The sequence below is a fragment of the Ischnura elegans genome, chromosome 1, assembly GCF_921293095.1.
Source record: "Ischnura elegans chromosome 1, ioIscEleg1.1, whole genome shotgun sequence".
NCBI lineage: Eukaryota > Metazoa > Arthropoda > Insecta > Odonata > Coenagrionidae > Ischnura > Ischnura elegans.
In genome coordinates this window covers 115311055-115320529 of record NC_060246.1, presented here as the reverse complement: position 1 = coordinate 115320529, position 9475 = coordinate 115311055, and the positions used below count along the sequence as shown (strand labels likewise).

Here is a 9475-nt window from a genome sequence, read left to right as displayed (position 1 = left end):
ATACAGGCTGTAATGACTTAAATAGAGGACTGGCATATGAGTCAATGGGTTATGGTGGCCTTGGCAATGAGACTTTCCCCATACATTATGTGATTGCAACAAGAATTACACACTGATACTCCAATCGAAATTTCCCTCTTCCTCGAAGTACCTACTCATCCTCCTGTTTCCTCCCCTCCAGGGCTATCTATTGGCTACATCAAGGGATTACACCTTGATCCTGAGGAAGAGAACCCATCATTGGCTAATGAGAGGAGGAGCTAATAACACCTCTAATTCTGCATCACATCACCTTATTCTCCTCCAAATTCGCCAATACCCTTTTCCTCGTCTTCCCATTCCACCCTCACCTTTGTTAGAAGAATGTTTGAGAAATTTCCAGACACAGACATAGTCAAACAAGCTAAAATAGCTTCAAAGCCCACTCCACTCAAGACTCACCCTAATTGAATTCCCCTCCTTTGATACGCTCCTGTATTGCCCATCCTCATTCAGGGTTCAACCATCATGCATGAAGGATCACTTCTGATAATTATGTACTTGTTCTGACTATGAGAGGGAGTTTTTAAAGGAGGCCTGTATGTCATTGCCTTCGTGCATTTGAAATATTAGCCAGTTGCATTACTAGTTGTTTTAGAATAACTATGTTGATTCGCTTGTGAAACTGAGAGCTTCCAGCATAAACTTCACAGTTAGAAGTTAATTCTTCACCACCAGATACGTCAAAATAGGTAATGCTCACACAGCTCTTTACTACTATCCCAAATGAAATTCAACTATCACCAGTAAACTAAACATCTTAGGAAGATAGAAAATTGAGATTGTCAGGAAACACTGAACTGCGATTGCCAACTTATGATAAAATCGGGAGAACAAGGACTTGACAAAAATGCTTCAAAACACAAATTTCTTAGCATTGTGAGGAGAAGGTAAATTTTTGCATGCACTCACATGTACATATTAAGACAAAGTCAAACCACACCAAAATAGAAATTGATTGGAAGAAAAGTGCTTATGCCCTTGATTTAAGGACATACTACGAAAATAGTTTAATGAATATCTCTGGGAAAACATGAGAAGGGTGGCATCTCTACAACGGATCTACCTTTATCCCCCAACAATTGCTAAAGAAAGACTATACCTATTTAAAGACATTAATTTTAATACCACTGATACATTACATGCATTATCATACTCTAAGTAATCATAATAAAATAATGAGTAATCACTAAACATAGTAGGAACACATTCATCACTCTATCTCTCAATAGATCTTTCCCATCCTCAAACTAAACCATGTTGAACTTCTTTAAGTAGCTCTGAAGAATAGTATCTTTCACAGCTGCAAACACAATTTTGATGTTTTCCGTATCTGTAAAAAAAAATCACCCTCGGTTACATTTAGGGCAGAAAATCTTTCAAAAAATTCAACTAAACAAAATTGTAAAATTAATTATAATAACACTTAATTTCTCCATTTTTATATTCAAACATTTCAGTTATGGTCGTTAATGAAAAATAAAATATTGAACAAGGAAATTAAGACTAAACTAAGGATTAATAAATCATTGGATCATGAAAAAATGAAGGGTGCAGAAGTATGCGTGATATTTTCACTGAAACTTGGTAAGCATGGAGGATAAAAATAAATTACTGCAAAAATATCAAGAAACAGCGACCATTGACCACAGCCTTCTTGATCAATGGATACTACCATTATTTAAAAAAATCAGAATGTTTAAACTTTGAGAATTAAAGAGAATGATTTATTATATCTACTGCAAGTCCATTGGTAAAGTTAATAGTGTCATGATGTCATAAGCTTCTAATGTTTTGTATTAAATGCATTTTTATGTCAGATTACTTTAAAATTAGTAAAAACATAGATGACAAATTTAACCTGCTGCAACCAAGGAACTTTAACAATTGGCCGTGGTGATTGATAATAATTTTTCCCTGGGAAAAGATGTTCAATACATAACTTTGTGAAGCCTACATGAAGTAAGAAAAGTTTCAGAGTGAACCACCAATGCAGTCACACTGCAGCAAAAGTGTTAAGGTTCTCACCTAACAACATGACTACATTTATTAACATTTAACAGTCCACATGCCTCATTAATACTTTTTTTAATTATAGAAAGGTATTTCAGTACCTGTGGCACATGTGAAGTGGTAATACATACTCTTCTTCTTGTTTGGAACACAAGCAAGAAACATTTGCAAGAAGAATTTTCTTGCAGCTTTATAGTCCTTATGTGGCCCTATAAGAAGAATAAAATCAAGCAATAAATTTAAAAGATCCAAAATATTATTTGGCCAAATATATAGGTGATACACATAAAAACTGCAGTACATATGTTCAGTAAATTTTCCCTTTAAATGTGCCATTCAAGCAACATCAGTGATACAATCCCTGCAAAAAGAAAAGCCAAGTTTCTTCCTAAAAGATAAGAACCTCAATAATATGTATCTTGTAAATCAAATAGGAAATATGAACTTTATTATCAATCAGGCAGACGGTCACCCATATACTTTTAGGCACGTAGCATATTAGGTACCTAACACCATGAACATCAGTAAAAATTTTTAACTTTTTTTTTTTTTTTTTTTTTTTTACCACCATGTCCGGTATAGTCCACAAATTTCCACAGAGAAGAATGACGCCTCGGTAGCTTAACTGGCTAAAGCACTCGGCCGGAAATCGAGGGATCCAGGTTCAAATCCCGGTCAAGGCGAATGATTTTTTCTCTGTGGATTTTTCGCACATCAGTAAAATTGTCGGAGGTATTCATGAAGTTGGATAGCATGGTGGTCTGCTTAGTGGCCTAGAAATGTATGTGTCTTTAATTTGATTCCCAGTCCACAGGAATGTTTCTTAGGGCAATGTTATCATTATAAATTAATAGATAGTTTTCTCTAATAAATAAATTTAAGACATTATCCCTGGTCTTCCTCTAGGAAAGCTTTATGTGGAACTTCTTTTATATTGAGTTGTGATATTTTTGGGTTGTGCACAAGAATAATATCACCTAAATTTGCCTTATATTTCCCAGAATTGTGCATGGCTTGTGCCCCAACTATTGCTTATGGAAAATGACAAATAAAAAATGCAGCAACCTGTCAAAAAGCAAATTCCAAAAAAAAATGTTTAATTCGGCAATAGAAGTCAGTATATTTCACTTTTACCATACCGTTCCAGCCTAGCTTGAAGCTGCTCTAATGCCATGTTACATGTGAAGAAAATTATTTTTTCTCAACTTCTTAATTTTAAATATTCTCCTGAAAACCAAAAACTTGACCACTTGCACTCTAATTTTTCAAGATAATGTGAGATTCTATGGGAAGGGGGGAGGATCTATGGGCTCAGGCCCCCAGAATGTTTGGAAATAGAGATATACATATGTATATAGAATTCCCCTTCCAAATGAGCTCCCTAAATGTACACCTCTCCATGTGAGCCTCAGAAAACCAACGATTACCCTGGTTACAGTGTTGATGCTATCGTAAGAAATATACTTGAAAATCAAAATCTCAGGAGTGAAAATAGGTATATCAGCAGGAAATAGTACTGACAGATGGAATAACCTTCACCCGATTAATTGGGGATGCAGAGTCCAACACAAAAGATGCTGGGGAAGATGTTAATTTGGAGTTGCAGTCAATATTTCAGACAGAAGCAATACAAAGCTTTATAGGTGGATTTAGGGGGGAGGGGGGGCACGTGCTCCCCCTAGATGCTTAAAAATAGACAAGATTTGAATAGGGTTATCATTACGTTCGTTTTCTTTTGAATATTAAAGAGCCTTAATCATTTAATTTAATATTAATAACTTTCATATCAAATTAAAGAGAATATTTTCTGCAGTAAATTTTGTACTTCGTTTTCAATCTCAAACATGAGAAGACCTGTCAGACCCATGTGCCCCCTCTCCCCCAGAAAAAATCCTTGATCCGCCCCTACAAAGCTGAAAGAGATACAACTATTAGTGTCGATGGCTTAGTCCATTAATTACGTGAGGTGATTTAGGTGATTTTAGGACCACCCCTCCCCCCTAAGTGAGATATTGTGAGATTTGGCTCAACCCCCTCCCTCTAATCCCACATGAAATTATTCAAAGTGTGTGTTTTCAGGGTAAATACGTTGATCTATGCTTCATTACTCTGAAATTATTTAAAAAGATTTATTATTCACCCTTCATTCACCTACCCAAGATTATGAGGAGGAGCAAGTGCTTGCTCCTCCTCATTTAGCTCCCCCCCCCCTCCTCCTTCCCTCACACTATTGTTGGATAAATAAGGCTGGATGTTGTATGCTTTTCTCAGTTAGTCTTGATAATGACGGTGTAAACGTTGAAACTAGTAGACTGCAAAAATATAAGGTTGTGGAATAGTACTGTGTTTTTATTTCATCATGAATATCTCATCGTTCCACCAAGTAACGCCTAAATCTGTTGATTTTATTAAAATTTATTTATTACTATGAGGAACTAATAATAACAAATTGATTTAAAACAGTCATTCTCAAAACCATGCAGGCCACAATGGAAAGCACTTTTCTTACATGTTACCCTTATAGGTCTAAAACACATATATTTTTATAATATCCAATGGATATTATATGTTAACATCCAAAACATTATATGTTTAAGATGGTGAACTTACACTATTAAGAAAGGTACTTTCCACGGGGGCCTGCACGATTTGGAGGGAAATGCCCGTATGAATTAAGTGGCAGATACTCAAGTTTTAGAACTCAAGTCAAAAGGGACAATTCTTAAGCAAATGAAACTGAGGAGATAAGAAGCTAAGGGGTACAAGTGATTTTTCTCTAAACAGAGTTAAGTACAGAGACTTATAGAAGAAATATACAAGAATTTGGTGGCCAAGCGATACAAGTGACTCTCTGTTCTGTGCTGATATCAAGTGGAAAATCAAATGCACAACTAAATATTATCTAGTTAATCGCATTTGTTTTCTTTACCTAATTTCTAAACCTAACTCTATTTAGAATAAAATAACTTGTACCTCTTGGCTTCTCACCCCTCAATTCACCTTCTTATCCCCTCAAGAAAGCTTGCATTCACTTCCGCTGGATCAACTTAAATTAAAACTTTACATTAATTTGATAATTACCAGCTTAATATTTAATTCACACTCTTTAAAAGTTGATCTTAAACTTATAATTAATACTCATCCAAATATAATCAAAATCAGGGGCAGATACATATGGGAAGCTGCCCGATTTGCCAAACATTTCAGAACCATAATAGTAACTATTTTCTATCCTAAGATGGCATTGTCTTGTATTTGTGTATAATTAGTTTCAATAAAACTTTCTTAAACTTTGCATGTGGCTTGATTATTTTTTTTACAATGATAAAAGTGAAGGTAGCTCAAGATATCTTTGCCCCCCCATTCCAATTGAGTTTTTTCTTTATCCACCACTGATCAAAATAAGAACATAACAAAGTCCTAAAACTAAGTTTTGCAGTTTTAGGACTAAATTCCTCTACGTTTCCCAATCATCATGCCAACACATTTTACTCCTAGCTCATAAACATTATGCAAGCGATTACTGGGTGGAGCCAATTAAGAGATCCCATATTAAACTCTAATGGAAAGTTTCAGACAGGGCTGTAAAAACTAATGCCAGCCGAAAAAGAAAAGAATTAAGGAGATGCTACTGCTCAAGAAATTAACATGGGTATTGTTCTGTTCACTAAACGTTTATACACAACTCAGAAAGACCTCTGATTATTAATACTCCCTTATAACCACCAAAATCTAGTAGAAGGCCCTCCTATTGTGTGTCTTCATTTAACTGACCGAAGTGGCATCAGTTTTTCTGAATAAATACCCAAATATACTTTTTTTTTAAGTTAACCGCAGCTGATTTTGAAGGAATTTTCTAGTACTAAGAAATATTTCAAAATACATATGATTGATTCAATAAAAAATTACGAATGAAAACATTTTAGGACCAAATACTTCAATGAACAAATATCCTAACATTATTTCAAGCAAAGCTCAAACTCTTTAAGCAACTTGCAAATGCTTAGTAAAGCAAAATAACAACTCATAGAAGTTCATAAGCTTTAAATGTTAAACAAAATATAGCTAAAACAAAAGTATTGCAAATGGAATTGGCCACTTAAAGTCACATGCTGCATGAATGAATATTAATGAGCCCAGAGACTCAAGCCCAGCCGTCAATGATTGGGCTGATGGTCCTACTGATCCAATGCAGGGAAGATCATTCAATACAACAGAATGATTACATACACCAAAGTCTATGTACACGTGCTGTTATAATTACCAGATTAATTTCCATCAGAAATATTTTCAAAAGATTCCAGAGAAAAACAGGTAAAATTCACACATAATACCAGTCACTTATTCCTTCAAAAGAACAATTTTTCAAATGCCTACGCAATTTAATTGAAATTTTTTAGAAATTAATTAGCTCGGCAAAAAATGAAGGCTGCATTCAGTAAGGCCACAAAATACATTTACTAAAAATATATATTAAAAGGGTTTCATTATAACGCAAAACTATCAGTCCACTATTTAATGAAATCTGAGTAGTACAAAAGATATCTCCTCAGTGGATCTCATGAAATCTAGTCATTATAATCGAATATCGAGAAGGACCATACACTTTTGTATTTTTAGTTTACCTGAATGTATATGCCAATTGAATGACCAACAGTTTCACTACACCAACTTCTTCAGGAACAAATTACTCCTCCGCCAGATAACAGTATTACAATTCAGAGATCTCCCCATTCTTCCCAAATCCCAATCTCACGCTAAGTTAATTATGTTGGCAAAGGTCACAATAAATGTCAAATTCTTCTCTATACATCCCCTGTGAGGCCTTAAATATAACCCTTATACACAAAAGCTACTTCAATTGATATCAGCAAATATTTTCAGTCAAATGATCTATTAGTTCAGCGAAGGTAAAACTTTTCAGTGTCTTTCCTTAAAAGCAACACACTTCATGTGACTTTGCAATGAAGGGATAAGTCACTAGTGCTATTGGCAAACTCATCACCGTAACTAGATGGCCCTTCCAATTAGTTCATCAATAATCCCAAAATAATCAACTTTTATAACATTGACAACACATCAGAAACCAAGACTTCATTTCCATTAAAGCTAACACTCACGTTAATAAATAGATGTTACCATTGGCTAGTGGCGTAGCTCGAGTATGGGCTGATCAGGCTGGCACTTGAGTTTGCTACCCCTTACCCCACACTGTCACTCACTGCTAACCATGAGCTACACTGCAACCCCCTTTAGTCTCTAGTTTCCAAGACCCATGGAATCCGTGATTTGTAATGTGTGATGGCGTGATCTCAGGTATGAGAAATTAGTCTACAAGGATACATCAAATCACTGAGCAGTGTCTGAGACTACATTGTTATACACCATACCACACAGTCACACTGCACACATGTTGGCTGAGAAGCAACTGCTTTATAAAAAAGTTCCGCAATCACGTAGCACAGAAATGACCCCACTCCTGCCGTAATTCTTGTAAACTGACATCACTAAGCTTCCATAAAGGCAACTGGCACACGATCTTACTGCCATGCAACACATACATATCGTACGGCCACAGATGCGTTGTCCGAGGAAACTAAGGCTTCAAAGTATTCCCAAGTGAACAGCACCCCTCATCCCAGTCGAGTTGCACCACTGGCACTGGTCTTCAAGTATTCCCATGTAAATTTATCACACAATAAAAGGCAGAATTGCCAATTTAAAATCTATAACTGATAGGAATTTGCTATATAATACAACAAATATTACATTCGAATAAACTAACCTTCATCCCAGGTTCTACAATTCCACCCTTCTAGCCAACCAATCCGCAAAATTGGAATGCAGGTTTTCTCGATTTTAAGGCTTCTCTCTCAGCCAACTGATTTAACTATTTTGACTTGGGTCGTAATTCCTGATGCCAGAGCTGGAAATAGATTTCACTACCACAAGAAGTATCCAACAGAAACTTTCATTAGAGAAAAATCATAAAACATAAAGAGTTAAATGTGTGTCTAAAAAGGAGGCTTACTGTACATGCCCTAATCATAATCTTAATGGATGGCGATCATAGAAAGGATTAAAATGAATCATGAAATAGGTACAAAATATACATATGTATATATAAGATTTGATGCTTTCTTGGTGAATTATGTGGGTTGACTTTTTTCAGAATTCCCACCAGGTAAAAAACTCCATTTCTGCGAATGTTTCACGCTCTGACTCAGGGCTGCTGAATGATCCCTGGAGAGCCTTGAGTCAGAGTTTGAAACATTCGCAGAAATAGGGTATTTAACTCCATGGGCAGGGGCGGATCTAGGATTTCTTTCTGGAGGGTGCACAAGCAAAGCCATATCCAGGATTTTGTTCTGGGGGGGGGGCACCAGGATACCCTGTAATACAAAACGAACGCAATGATAATGGGACTATATTAAAAATCTTGCATATCTTTTAAGGAACTGGAGGGGGGGGTGCCCGCCCCCCCCCCTCCCCCCTAGATCCACCTATGTCCATGAGAGTCCTTAGAAAAGTTTACACACACACATATATAGGTATATATTTTTACTACCAACAAATATACATATAATTTGTAGTGCAGTCAAAGCTTGTAACATGCAAAGAAAACAATGAAGTCTAAATAATAAGGCAAGGCTAAAATTCAGTCACACCAATATATATATATGTATGTATACATGCAGGTTTTAAGGATACAGCTCTTTTTACAATGCTGATTAGGCTTTGTTCAAATTATTGAATTCAGCAAATAGGATTTGTGGACAGTTCAAAACTGTTGCCAGAGGAAAATCTTCTGGCATACATGTTTAAGCCAATTTTAGATGCCCATATATGATGATTGTAATGAGCCCAATAAGTATTTTGAGGATTTTTGAGTTGGAACAGTAGAGCTCAGTCCCCAAGTGTCCCAATGGGCTACTCATAATGCATACCAATACCTCCACAGCACTAACGCTCAACAATTGCCCACCGAATCAAATCCGCTCATCTAGTAGCCCTAATAGTACTGGATGAGCGGATTTACTATTATGGGTGTGAGTTGTGCGTGGGCGAGAGGCATGAGATGAGCGGAGTACTATTAGGGCTACTAGATGAGCGGATTTGTTTCGGTAGGCGATTGTTGAGCGTTTGTGCAGTGGAGGTATTGATACAGGAAATTAATAACTTTCACTTGGTCATACATACCTGGTATACCATTTTCACGTGGAAAATTTTTGTGTGCCATGGCATTAACAACAGAAGCTGAAAGTGCAAGCAGCACACTCAAATACAAAATTAGACTCAAGTAACTGGAAGAAAACTGGGTTAAGATGTCATCTTTACTTTTTACCACTGATGACTTTTACTAGATATTGTTCAACCATTCATTACTTTCATCGTGTTCTCACATCAATGTAGATCTATCTTC

General features: G+C 36.1%; 1 long non-coding RNA gene across 1 annotated transcript; it reads right to left on the bottom strand.

The window, feature by feature from the left end:
* Window positions 1–1144: 1144 nt before the first annotated feature.
* On the bottom strand, window positions 1145–8412 carry LOC124168551. The gene is made up of 3 exons (XR_006866978.1): window positions 7838–8412; window positions 2154–2261; window positions 1145–1372 (listed from the first exon to the last, which is right to left on the bottom strand). It is a non-coding gene; the product is annotated as an uncharacterized LOC124168551 (long non-coding RNA).
* Window positions 8413–9475: the final 1063 nt, after the last annotated feature.